This window comes from Ailuropoda melanoleuca, chromosome X (assembly GCF_002007445.2).
Source record: "Ailuropoda melanoleuca isolate Jingjing chromosome X, ASM200744v2, whole genome shotgun sequence".
Taxonomy (NCBI): domain Eukaryota; kingdom Metazoa; phylum Chordata; class Mammalia; order Carnivora; family Ursidae; genus Ailuropoda; species Ailuropoda melanoleuca.
The window spans coordinates 104,748,354-104,763,195 of record NC_048238.1 but is presented as its reverse complement, the minus strand read 5'-3'; the positions used below and the strand labels follow the sequence as shown (position 1 = coordinate 104,763,195).

Here is a 14,842-nt window from a genome sequence, read left to right as displayed (position 1 = left end):
TAATCTGTCAAATTACTCTGCAAAATTCTGCCCTCTTCCAAAAATGACATTTGGTCTTGATCATTAATTATTTAGGAGCTAGGACATCGAATGTACCAACAGATGTGGTACAATATTAAATAAGTCTTACATATGTACAATTGGACCCCAGAAGAAAGGCAGAAAAGGACAGGAAAAAAATATTTGAAGAAACAACAGTCAAGAATTTTCGAAAATTAATTACAGCAAACAAGAGATGCAAGAAACTCAGAGAATAAACACACACAAAAATCCTAAACAAACATCGGCATATCATATTTAAAGTGCTGAAAAACAAAGCAACTTCCTATTCCAGCTCCAGTGTGTGAAGAGCTTGGAAATCATCACTCCCCTACATACAAAGAAAACACTGAAGAAACCAAAAGCCCAGGACTTTTCTTGGAACCATCAGAGAATAGAAGTTGAGGGTCAAACTGTATCCCAGAATCTGGACAGAAAAGGTGAATACAGAGAAAAACGGAGATCATTTTCCTGGGATTAGAAGCCTAGTAGAGACATAAACCGGTAAGAACACTTAGATAGTAACTTCGAGAAATTATCGGAGGCAGTGTGTAGATGAATGTGAGTGCGAGAAACTCTTGCAGGCTACAGTCTTAGGAAGGCCTCTGCACTTTTGTGAATTTTACCTCCAGGAATCCCAACAGGTCCTCACATTAAAGAGCCCCCCCCAAAAAAAAATTCCCTCATGTCTCTGGCAGGGGGTAAGAGAAGTAACCAAAACCCAACTCTATGCTGTCTATAAGGTATCTACTCTAAAGGCGCAGGTTAAAAGCAAATATATGGAGCTCCTCCCGTAAGCGGCCTGAGGGGATCTCCAAAAATGGTTCGCAATTCACTTGACCCAGAGACCCCTACGCAATCATACAAATCAAGAGGTTCAAATCTTCGTGTTCACTTTAAGAACACACATGAAACTGCCCAAACCATCAAGGGTATGCAGACTTTAAAAGCCACCAAGTATCTGAAGGATGTCACTTTGCAGAAGCAGTGTGTGCCATTCGTCACTACAATGGTGGAGTTGGTAGATGTCCCCAGGCCAAACAGTGGGGCTGGACTCAGGGTCAGTGGCCCAAGAGTGCTGACTTCTACCGCGCATGCTTAAAAATGCAGAGTCATGCTGAACTTCGGTGTTTAGATGTAGATTCTCTGATCATTGAGCGTATCCAGGTGAACAAAGCCCCCAAGATGCAGCATAGAATTTACAGGGCTCATGGTCAGATTAACCCATATACAAGCTCGCCCTGCCACACTCAGGTGATCCTTACAGAAAAAGAGCAAAGTATTCCTAAACCAGAAAAGGAAGTTGCACAGAAAGAAACGATATTCCAGAAGAAGATGAAGAAACAAAAACTTACAACCTGGTAATAAATTCTGCATAAAGTAAATGCAAATAAAAGTTTAAAAAAAACAAGTGTATGGAAAAAGATATAGCACGCTAGCATTAAGAAAAAGGAAGCTAGAGTAGCTATATTAATTTTAGATTAGACAATGCTGACTTCGAAAACAAGAAAAATTACCAGGGATAAAGAGAGTCAATACATAATCATAAAAAGGTCGATTTTCCAGGGAGACATAGAAACACTTCGTGTGTGTATCTTAACAACAGAGCATCAAAATATAGGAATCAAAAGCTGATAGAACAGAAATGAAAAATAGACAAATCAACTATTATACTTCAGCACTCATCTTTCAGTAAGAATATAGTTGAACTGAACAGCACTATCAATCAAACTGATCTAATTGACATTTATACAACACTCTACCCAGCAACTGCAAAATACATATTCTTCCCAAGCTCACATAGAACATTCACCAAGACAGATCACATCCTGGACCATAAAACACACCTTAACAAATTTAATAGAAATTATACAAATTATGTTCTCAGATAATAGAATTAAACCAGAAATCAGTAACAGAATAGCACTTGGAAAAGTTCCAAATATTTGGAAGCTGAACAAAACATTATTAAATAAAATATAGGCCAAAGAAAAAGTCTCAAGAGGAATTTTAAAGTATTTTGTACCAAATGAGCATAGAAATACAACCTATCACAATTTGTGAGCTACGGTGAAAGCAGTGCTTAAAAGGATGTTTATCGCATTGAATACATACATTAGAAAAGAAGAAAGATCTATAATTTTTTAAACATTTTATCTATTTACTTGAGAGAAAGAGAGCCAGAGCACTAGTGGGGAGAGGAGCAGAGAAAGATGGAGAAGCAGACTCCCTGCTGAGCATGTAGCCTGACATGGGGCTTGATCCCAGGATCCTGAGATCATGACCTGAGCTGAAGTCAGATGCTTAACCGACTGAGGCACCCAGGCATCCCAGAAAGATCTATAATCTATAACTAGGCTTGCACTATAGGAAACAAGAGAAAGAAGAGCAATTAAAACCTAAAACAAGCATAAGAAAGGAAATAATGAAAAATAGACAAAAAATCAATAAATCAAAGACATCCAAATAATAGAGAAAAATCAAAGAAAACAAGAGCTGGTTCTTTGAAAGATTCAATAAAATTGATGAACATCTTCCATGTTAACCAAGAAGAAAAAGACAGGATACAAAATGCCAACACCAGAAATCAAAGAGGGGTCATCACTATTGATCCCAATTAACATACATAGAACTTTCAATTATGATGGTGGGGAGTCTGCCTCGGTTTTAATTTACAATGTTTTGGACACATAAAAGGATGGGGAGAACAAAGAAAGAGGAAGGTAACAGTTACCTTTTATAGTAGTACTAATCAACTGGGAAAATGGGTAAAAGAACCCATTGAAAATAGAAACAAGCAACAAAGAATATTTACCAAGAAAAGTTCAGGGAAGTACTGTGTAAAATGCAGAAATGTACTTTGAAATTAATTAACTCATTTAACAAACATACATTGCACACTTACTGTATGTCTGACATCATTAGAATTGCTTGGGTATAGCAGAGAAAAAAACATTCAAACATCTCTACCCCCATGGATTTTACATTATATTGAAGGAGAGAGGTAATAAACTACAAACATAAATAGTAAGAAAGTTACATAATATATTAGAATTTGATGGCTGCTGGGATGCCTGGGTGGCTCAGTCAGTCAAGGGTCTGCCTTTGGCTCAGGTCATGTTCCCAGAGTCCTGGGATTGAGTCCCACATTCGGCTCCTTGGTCAGTGGGGAGCCTGCTTCTCCCTCTGCCTGCCACTCTCCCTGCTTGTGCGTGCTCTCTCTCTCTCTCTGACAAATACATAAATAAAATCTTAAAAGAATTTGATGACTATTGTGGAAAATGAAAATATTCAGGGAGATTAAAGAATAGATATATGACTGCATAGTATATAAGGTGGTATATAAGGTGGTCATGGTTGACCTCATTGTGAGGTTGAGATTTCAGCAAAAACTAGGTCTTAGGGATAAAGTAATACAGATATCTGGGGGATGATCTTTCACAGCAGAAGAAATATGGCACAGGCCCGTACAATGAAAGCTTTCTAGGACAATCAATTTCAATGCAACTCAAGAAGAGTAAATTAAAATAGAGATTAGGTCAAACAGGTAACAGAGGGTCAGATCTAATAGGTTTTGTTGGACCTTGTCGGATTTGACTTTACCTTGAATGAAAAGAAAAGTCATCAAAGAGTTTTTGGGAAGAGCATTAATGCAATATATCTTAAAGGGATTATCCTGGTTGTTGTGTTGATTATAGACTATGCAGAGCCACAGGTAAGATATAGAGGGAGTCCTGTTAGGAGACAATCTCCAGGATTCTGGCCTGAGCAACTAAAAGGATGGAGTTGCTGGGGTGTCTGGCTGGCTCAGTTGGTAGAGCATGCAACTCTTGATCTCAGGGTTGTGAGTTCGAGCCCCACATTAGGGGTAGAGATTACTTTTAAAAATATTTTAAAAAATAAAATAAAAGAATGGAGCTGCTAACAATCGAGATGGAGTAAGCTTTAGGTGGAGCAGACTCATGAGGAATATATCAGGAATTCAAGCTGCAACATACCAAATTTAAGAAGCCTATTAGACATCCAAGTGGAGATATAGAATAAGCAGTTGTTATACTAATTTAGAGATGGAGAAAGTGGCCCAGCCAAGATACATACGTTTGAGAGTTGTCAGCCTGTAGATGGTATTTTTAAAGTCTTACATCTAGGTACGAAAATCAAAGAAGAGAGAGACCAAAGCCTTAGTATACTCAAAACTTAGAAGTCAAAGAGAAGGAGAACTGACAGAGAAGAAGGAAAAACCAATAAAGTAGGAGGAAAACCAAGGGAGTAGAATGGAATGCCCAAGGATTGAATCCATGAGCACACTTAACACTCTTTGGGAATACCCAGTGTTGTAAAAATGTTCATTTTCTCCCAAGTGCATTACAGTTTTAAGGCAAGAAAATGGGGAAAGACTAAAATTCCCATGTATTTTTCCCAAAACTTTTAATTTTGAAAAAGTTACAAAAGATACTCCAGTGAATACCTGTATAACTTCTCTTAGACTCACCAATCGTTAATGGCATGCCTGATTTTGTTTCTCTTTTTGCTGAACTGTTTGAAAATAAATTACATACATCTTGATATTTCACTCTTAAACACTACAGCCTGTATTTCCTGATAAAGACATTTCCCTACATACTGAAGAAAGTCACCATAAATTGGATATCATCTAATATATAGTTTATATTCATATTTCCTCAATTATCTCCAGAATTTTCACTTATAGCTATTTAATTTTTCAATCCAGGATTGAATCAAAGATAATATTTTGCATTTGATTGTTATAGCTCTTTAGTCTCTTAATTTTTACTAGTATCCCTGACTTTATTTTTCTTACAACACTGATAATTTTGAAGAATCCATGTCTATTGTCCTTTGAATGTTCCATATTCTGGATTTGTCTGTTTCCATATTAGTAGATTCAGGTTAAACATTCTGACAAAGACTTTATATGAGTAATTTTCTGTATTTCCTATTATCACATCAGAGGGGCACATAATGTCAAATGTCCCATATAAGTGGTAATAATTTTGAATATTGGATTAAAATAGTGACTGCCAATTCTCTCCATTTTAGTGGTACTTCTGTTTCTCTGTAATTAATAAGTAATCTTTGGGGTGATATTCAAGACTATGTGAATATTGTGTTGCTCAGTAACCTTTCACCCACTTGGAATCTTTTGAGATACTTGACTGAATTAATTATTACATTGGAAATTGCACACTGGTGATTTTAAAATTCTATTGTCATTTCTTATACATTTATTAGTTGGCATAGGTACAAAGGAGATTTTCCTTCTTGTCCCCCTTCTCTCACATTTTTTAAGGTATCATGATGGACTTGTGTTTTCTTTTAATCCATATGTTATAATCCATTACGATAATTATTCTTTTTGAAGTCAGTTGAATATAATGAGCATATGAAAATGCATCGTTAGAGCTCACACAAAAGAATGAAGTGTCACCACTTTAAACTGAGATAAATTCCAAAAAAAAATAATGAAGGCATTTTCAAGAACAATCACTAAAAGATCAAACTTTTATTTAGCATGTGATAAAACACTTATCAGATATATCAAAAGACAAAATATGGGGCTTGGAGTCTTTGGAGAGAAGTTGACACTTAAGGGAAAAATTAATATAGAAAGCAACTTACACCACAAACACATAAAAAATTCATGTAGGGAAATATACATAAGATTTTTAAGATTAAAATAATTTGCGGAATATGGGGCACCTGGCTGGCTCAGTTGGTGCAGCATGCAACTCTTTATCTTGGGGTTTTAGATCTGAGCCCAACATTGGGTGTAGAGATTACTTTAAAAAAATAATTTGCAGAATAATACACACACACAGTGATCCTATTATAAGAAGAGAATCAACAATAAAATTTCTGCGTACTTACATGAGAATAAATTACTTTCCTGTGTGTATGAATTTGCACAACTGTGCACTAATTTATTTTTTTGAGTATGAAGAAAGATGTTTAAGGATATGTAGCTGGCTATTAACTTTAGGTACATTGGGGTGAGTATAGTGGGTTGTAATAATGGGGAAGCTTTGACCAGAAGCAGAATAGAGAAACATCATTACTAATCTGCATTTATTTATTTGTTTGTTTGTTTTTTTAAAAAGATTTATTTATTTATTTTAGAGAGAGAGTGTGGAGCTGCGGGGGAGGGGGGCAGGAGAGGGAGACAAGCAGACTCCCCGCTTGAGCAGGGAGCCCAACACAGGGCTCAATCCCAGGACCTCAAGATCATGACCTGAGCTGAAATCAAGAATTGGACACTTGAGTGACTGAGCCACCCAGGTGCCCCTGCATTTATTTTTGCAGTTTCTCTAGCAACAATGACCATGTAATCCTGTTGAAATAACAATATTAAATGAAAAAAATATATTTTAAATTGAGTAAAATATTGGATTATCACATTTTGTGATCTTATATAGGGTAATCTCTTCCACTTCAGGTGTCCTTTTATACAACCCCCCCAAAAATCACTAATAATAAAAAGAACAATAGCAGCCTCCATTTATTCATTACTTCCAAGGGCTCAGGTATTGTGTTTCGTGCAGTTATGTGGATTGTCAAATTTTATTTACCCCATGGTGATATGTAATAGAAACTACTATTACTATATTATAGAGTTGTTGAAAAGATAAATGCTCACATATATGATTTAATCACGTAAACTGATAATTGGTATATAAATTAAAGGGGCATAGTATCCTGAAAATGTTTTACTGTATAATAATACATGATAATATGCTGTATGCTTATGTGGGGGCCTACATATTTACCACTTAATAAGATAATAAATTCATAGTACTAACTTTTTGCCTTTAACTCTTGCTTCCTTTTATTCTCCTACAGTGAAGACTCACTAGTAAGTTTAGGTTTTATGAATAGGCACTATAGTGCACACTAAGCAGTTTACCTGAAAACATGTATCATAGTTGAGATATAAAACCCAGCTATATAAGAAAGGGATTGGCTGTGTGAAGAAGAGGGAATCAATGCTAGAAGTATATCTGCTGTCTAATTTGTTCTGTGTGACAAAATATAGCATTAGCTGAATATGATTTATTGAAATAGGAATTGTTTCCAATAATACAAAGCTTCAAACACATAGGTGATATTATAACTATCTACCTAGAAAAAGCTGGAGAATCATCAGAAAAAAAATAAGTTACAAGATAATTCAGAAAAGTGTATAGACAGAGAAGAGGTATAAAATATTTAATGGTAATAATCTTTTGTAAAAGACAATAAAAAAGCCACTTACCAGAAAGAAAAGGCAAAATACTGAGAAATAGGTGAATCATGAATTGTTAAAACCTATGTAAATTAAGATGGAAATAAACATTTTCTTGGAAAGGACGAGTCTTGGGTGAAACTGTGTTGATTTCTGTATATCTAATTGATCTTTTGATACTTACATGAAAATTCAAATGTGCCTTTATTGCTTATTTGAAAAAAAAGTTATTTGATGAAATATTACCTATATGGATATGGTTAGGGTTAGTCAAGATAAACCACTGAAAAAAACAAGAATAAAAATCCCTGATAGGTAGGAAATCATGTGGCAAAATTGTAAGGAATAAAAAAGGGTGGATCTGGTTCAAAATTTAGAAAGAGAGAGAGAGACCTCACTGGGAGAAGACCAACATGTAAATTTTTGGGGGGGGGTGAATATGAGAGGTTACCTTCATCAAAATCACGATGGAAAGTTGAAGGCCTCATTTTAATGAATCTGCCAATGTTTCCACTTTCCAAGAGCAACGGATCTGATTATGAGACATATTACAATTTTCCCACCTGGAATTTCAAGCAGTCTCTGATTAGTTTGGCCACATTTCTCTTTCAAGAAAGATTATTACCTCCAGAGTTAAAACTATGATATTCTTAACCCTGAGGCAACTTCTTCAGTTTTTTTATATGATATGTTAGTAAAATATTACTGAATGAAATTCACAGGAAGTTTAGCACTGATTAAGAAGTATAACATGAAAGGTATGTGCCTGTGAGGGCTGAGGATTATTATTTTTTATTATGTAAGTTTGTATTTTCCATTAAGTAATGTGAGAAAGGGTTACCCTTGCTATTTATAATACCAATGTGACAAACACACACATATATAAGTATATACAATGTACTTCTGTATGAGTGTGAGTTAGTGTGTGTTAACATTAGAGCAGACTCTGAATGTAGAACTTTAAAACAATCACTTGTGCATTCTGTAAAAATATGATAATTACTCTGAAATTAAATAGTGAGAAAAGGAAAATTATTATGTTTTACTTAATCAATACATATCAAGCAAGGTGCTTAACAACTATATATAGGTGTTGTAAATACATATCACTCAAAAAATCCCAGCAAACCACTAAAAATTGAGGTCTACTAGTAAAATACTTCAGTAAGAAAGGCAGAGAGCAGAAAAAAATTAATGGCACCCCAAAGGCTCCAGTACGCATTTCTGAGAAGAGGGGGAACTAAGGAGAGAAAGAAAATGAAGGTGTTTTTAGTAAAAATTCAGGCCCAAATGCCGGGCTTACCTCTGGGTTTCTGTTGGTTCACAAACTGGGTCCTACACCGCAGGGCAGGTAAAGATGAAGAGGCACGCTACTCCAGATGGGTAAGTGGCAGATTTACCCAGCAAGGGAACTTATCTGCAAGCTTTATCTTGGCAGCAGAAAGAGGGATCTCTGGACCACCCGCCAGAATTCTCAAAGTTTATATAAAAGCCTTAATTGCATTCAGTCACATCTACCATCCAAGTGGTCTCGACAACACATTGCTCTCTCAATGTGGCATTGTCAAATAAGATTCCCACCATGGGAACGGTAGGCAGAGTGTACATTTCCAGGACAGGGGAGGGGGGAGCCTCCCATTGTCCTCGGCCAGCTCCTAGGTCAATCAGAGGTCATACCCTCCTGATGACCTCCTCCTAACCTAGCTTAGGTTTTGTTTGGCAACATTAGTTGTTCTCACTGAGAAAATTGGCCTAAATTACCTAGTCTGTGATTACTTCAAAGGAAAGTCCATATTTAGTGTTTCAGATGGATTACGCTCACTTCATTTTCACAACAAATGTATAATCAATAAATTATAATCTACAATTATCTATTAAATATTTTATTATGACTAAATACAGCACAGAATGAGCAAAGTATTTTGATGCTTTCGTTGTGAAGCAAATCAACAAATAAAAAAGTTCTTTTGACTGTACAGATAAGTATAATGTGTATATATAAATAAACACGAGTGGGTTTTTTAAAGAATGGAGTAGTGTGTGCAAAGTATATATCAGGATGCTTGCCATAAGTACATTGGGGTGCTAATTATAATCAGAAAGGCAACAAGGGACATTAACAATTTCCCTGAGCCTAATTTTGTACTGTGTCTCTAGCAACAATAACCAGATATTTTTTAAATAAATAAGTGTGGGAGAAAAAAGCATGTTTAATAAATATCTTAGGACCTTTACCTTTTTTCCAGCTTCGCTGAGATATAATTGAAAAATAAAAATTGTATATATTTAAGGTATACAATGTAATGTTTTACATCGTGAAATGATTATCATAATCAAGCTAATTAATCACAGTTACCTCACAGTCACCATTTTTTATCTGTGAAAACAATTAAGATTTATTCTCAGCAAATTTCAAGTATGCAATACAGTATTATTAACCTATAGTCGCTGTGCTCTACATTAGATCTCCAGAATTCAATCATCTTATAACTGAAACTTTCTACTTTTTGATGAACATCTCTCCATTTCCTCAACTCTCTAGGTCCTGGCAACCACCATTCTATTCTTGCTTTTATGAGTTTGACTTATTTAGGTTCCACATATAAGTGAGATCATGCGGTATTTGTCCTTCTGTGTCGGTCTTATTTCACTTAGCATAAAGTCCTAAAGATTGATTCATATTGTCACAAATGGCAGGATTTTCTTCTTTCTTGGCTGAATAATATAAATCATATACATATATATGTACATAAATATATATCACAAACAGGATATCAACATATTGGAGTTAACAGGCATGAATTGTAAAACAATTTTTATTACGATGTCCAATATTACAAAAGGAAAACAATTCAAGAGAGAATTAAAAACATAAAAAAGTGTGAAATGGGAATTTTAGAACTAAAAACACAAAGTTAATAGATGGTTTTAACAACAGATCAGAAACAGAAGAAAGGGAAACTAATAAACTGGAAGAAAGAAAATATCCAGACAGAAGCATGCAGACACTTCATTAAAGAGAATTAATGGATGGCAAATAAACAGATGAAAAGATGTTCAACATCATTAGCCATGAGGAAAATGCAAATTAAGACTACAATGAGATATCATAATGCATTATTAGAACAGCTAAATTAAGAAACAATGATAAGGGGCGCCTGGCTGGCTCAGTGAGAAGAGTGTGTGACTCTTGATCTCCGGGTAATAAGTTCGAGTCTCATGTTGGGTGCAGAGATTTCATAAAGACAAATAAATAAATAAAACTTTTAAAAAACAGTGATGGTATCAAATGCTGGAGGGGATGCAGAGAAATTGGATCTCTCATATATTGCTGAAGGGAATGTAAAACAGTACAGCTGCTCAGGAAAACAGTTTGGTAGATAATTTAAAAACTAAATACACAGTTACTACATGACTCTTCAGTTGTACTCCTCAGCATTTATTCCAGAGTAATAAAAATTTGTCTGCAAAAGGGTTATACATGAATGTTCATAGCAACTGTACTTGTAATAATCAAAAGGTGGAAATAGCACAGATGTCCATAATGAGTGAATGGTTAAAAAAACTGGTACATTCATACTATGGAGTGCTACTCAGCATTAAAAATGAATGAACTGGGGTGCTTGAGTGGCTCAGTCAGTTAAATGTCTGACTTTGGCTTAGGTCATGATCTCAGGGTCCTGGGATCCAGCCCCATGTCGGGCTCCCTGCTCAGCAGGGAGTCTGCTTCTCACCTTCTCCATCTCCTTCTGCTCCTCCCCCTGCTCATGCATACTCTCTCTCTTTCTCAAATAAATAAATAAAATCTTTTTAAAAATTAGAAAACGAATGAACTACTGATACACACATGTTAGATGGAGCTTTATCACTGAGTGATAAAATAGAACCTCAAAAGATTACATATTTATGACTCCATTTGTATAACATTATCTAAATGAAAAAAAAAGAGTTGAGATAGAAAACAGATTCCCAGGTTTGGGGGATGGAGGTGGATAAAAAGAGTGTGTCTATAAAGGGGAGTAGGATGGCTCTCCTTTGTGGTGATGGAATGGTTATGTATCTTTATTGTGGCAGTGGATACACAAATCCATACATGTGGTACTACATCATAGAACTTACATACATAGAGAAATGAGTGCATGTAATAACTATTGAAATCTGAATAAAGTCTGTAGTATAATTAATAGTATTCTACCAATGTCAATTTCCTGCTTTTGATAATGTACCATGGTATGTAGGATGTTATCACAAGGAAAAGCTGAATGAAGAATTCATTGGTACTCCCTGTACTATTTTTACAACTTCTTGTGAATCAAAAATTGTTTCAAAATATAAAGTCAAATAAAATTAAATAATGAAAATAACTAAAACAATTATGATTATTTGTCAGTATTAATAAATGGATAATTTCACATGATCCTCACAACAATCCTATGATTTAGAAAATATTAATTCTACATCACAGGATTACCATGAGGTGTCAATGAGGACATTCTTTTGCAAGACTAAAAGCAACGTAGTAAGATAAGCCATTATATTGTCATAATATATCTCAAATTTTGGTACACATCCCCTATAAAAGTGTGCACATAAATGCACACACACTTACACATACACAGACACAAATTGAAACACAATATATAGAAATACCCTTACTATATGCAATGAAATCTCTTTTATTCCTTTAAAAAATAAGATCACTTAAGTCCATTGATGTCACAACTCATAAATAGCTTACAACCTGTTTTTTGAAAATCACAAATATAGAAAAATGTCCACACTCCTTGTTTAGAATAGAAAATTATTTGCAGAAAAATATATATAATATTGTTCTGTATTTTACCAATTAAAAATAAGCAGTAATACTGTATCTATGTCAACTGCATGGATACGTCATTATTCACACAGTTTTGATATAATATTACACTTATGCAAGATTGGTGGAGGCTGGAGAAAGAGTACATGGGACCTTCCAATACATTTTTTGCAACTTCCTCTCTGTGTATCAATTTCAAAATAAAAAGTTTTTAAGTTTTAAAATCCAGGGTGCCTGGGTGGCTCAGTTGGTTAAGCATCTGCTTTCGGGTCAGGTTGTGAACTTGGGGTCCTGGGATGGAGACCTATGTCAGGCTCCCTGGTCACTGGGGAGTCTGCTTCTCCATCTCACCCTGCCCCTCCCTCCCACTCATTCTCTCTCTCTCAAATAAATAAATTAAATGTAAATTTAAAAAAAAATTTAAATCCACAAAAATGAAAAGAAAAAAGGAGTTATACATTTTCAAACACATTGGTAGATGCTTTATTTTTAATTTTTTTAGATTTTTAAAATTTATTTCTTTGAGAGAGAGAGAGAGACAGAGATAGCAATAGAGATGGTGAGAGAGATAAAGAGAGAGAGCACAAGCGGGGAGGAGAGGGAGAAGCAGACACCCTGCTGAACAGAGAGCCTGATGTGGGACTCAATCCCCAGGACCCTGAGATCATGACCTGAGCTGAATGCAGACGCTTAACGGATTGTGTCACCCAGCCCCTAGCTGCTTTATTTTTAAAATGCAAACTGTTGAATGATAAAAACAATGCAGCAAATTTAGTTTAAAATTTTAAAAGTTAGATTATTAATTTTTCGTCATGTATCTTTGCCTTACTTCACTGTTTAGACTGAAATACATTAATATGTTAATCAAAATCAATACAGTATAGACCAAAAATGGAAATAAACTTAATTTACTTAATCTCCAGAAGATACAACTTCTCCCACTATTAAAATAAAGCAATAATTTGTGCTCGTATATTACTAAAAAGTACAAAAACAATCTTTATTTAGTTTTTACATCCTTGATAGGTAGAGTGCTTCAAAACTTCATGTAGATTATCTCATGGAACCTTCAAAAAAATTGGCATAAAAAAACACAAAAAGTTGGCATTGAAATTACTGTTCATCTTTTTTAAGTGCGCTCCATGCCCAGTGAGAGTGGGGCTGGAACTCACAACCCTGAGATCAAGACCTGAGCCAAAATCAAGAATTGGACACTTAACTGATTGAGCCACCCAGGCGCCCAGGGATTGAAGTTATTATTAATTCTACCCCAAGAATTTGTTGTGAACATTGAATGAGATAATATGAGAAAATATTTTTGTAAACTACCAAACAATATTAAAATAGAAGTAATTACATTATTCCAACATTTGATTCCTTAACAAAAAGTTTCCCTAATACATATTTATTTTCTATTCAGAACTTAATTATCTACCTGGAGGATATATTTTGATGCTCAATGAATTTAAGTAATTCAATTAATTAGCTATTATTAAAGCCCATTATTATATTATTATTTTAGTAGGAAAGATGGTGACTGGTTTTCAAGGTGATTGCCAGAGCAAACTTGGATATGTTGGCAATCAAATCACTCTAAATTTGATCCCCAAGTAGAGGTCAACATCCAATATCTAAAAAGTACGTATCAAGAATGATGCAAACTGCTAAATTGGTGAATATAATTGTATTTAATTAGTGTCTCGATCTCTGAGCAAATAAAACACCTTAGGAAAAGGCAACAGCAACAAAAAAATTAAGACTATCACAACAACAACAAAAAATGCCCCAAATTCCAAGGATTAGACTTAGATATTGCTAAAATATTTAAGAGGAAGAAAATCTCACTGAAGAGTAGAAAAGAAGTTTAATAAAAATGGCCAATTGCACATATCAGAAAAGGAGACAACTCTGTGTTGGAAAGATCTTGCATTTTCTTTAATTAATTGAGTCATCCCAGAATAAAACACTGTTATGAATTTATAAAATTAACACTTGTTAAGTGGAGCACAGCGGGCCAGATCACAAGAGAAATTGAAATAAAGAAGTTTATCATTCACAGGTCCTGGAGGAAGTACCCAGCACACCTCAAGGGACCACACAGGGAGGTCAAGGTACTGTGTAGCCAGAGGGAGAGATAGGACCTGGGCCATATGTCTTTATTAGGGTCCATGGGTGGAGTGCTTTGGGGATTTCTGGGTTAAGGCTGGATTGGTCAATTCAAACTAAAAGAATGGAGTTTGGTAAGCCTCATGGTTGTCTTATCTAAGGGGCTCATAAGGTGAAAGCTCTAGGAGACAGGGGAGAGTGTTGGTCACAAGGACTGTTAGGAAGTCATATCAGGAGCTTACATTTACTTATGACTCTGCTGCTGCTATGGAGGGTATGTGCTTGCATGAGGGGCTAGCATGTATGTGCTATGTATGTCATTCAGGTGTGTCAGTTTAAGATCACTGCAAGCCGCTTGGCCGAACAAAATGGCTGCCGAGGCTGCGATGCCAAGCTCAACTCTAGACAAAGCCCAAAGTGACATTTTCATAAATATGGGAAGCAGATGTTTATGCTAACACTGAAAAGTAAAGGGGTGGAATATTCAATGAAAACCTTAAAGAAAGAAGGTATATCAGGCATATAAAACACCAGATCGTCAATGGTATAATGCTACAGTAAAGAAACCTTGGGGCGCCTGGCTGGCTCAGTTGGTAGAGCATGCAACTCCTGATCTCTGGGGACGTGAGTCAGATGCTCAT

At 35.3% G+C, this 14,842-nt stretch overlaps 1 pseudogene; it reads left to right on the top strand.

Annotated features, from left to right (window-relative positions):
* Positions 1–859: 859 nt before the first annotated feature.
* LOC100474195 lies at positions 860–1,404 on the top strand (annotated as a pseudogene).
* The last annotated feature ends 13,438 nt before the right edge of the window (positions 1,405–14,842 follow it).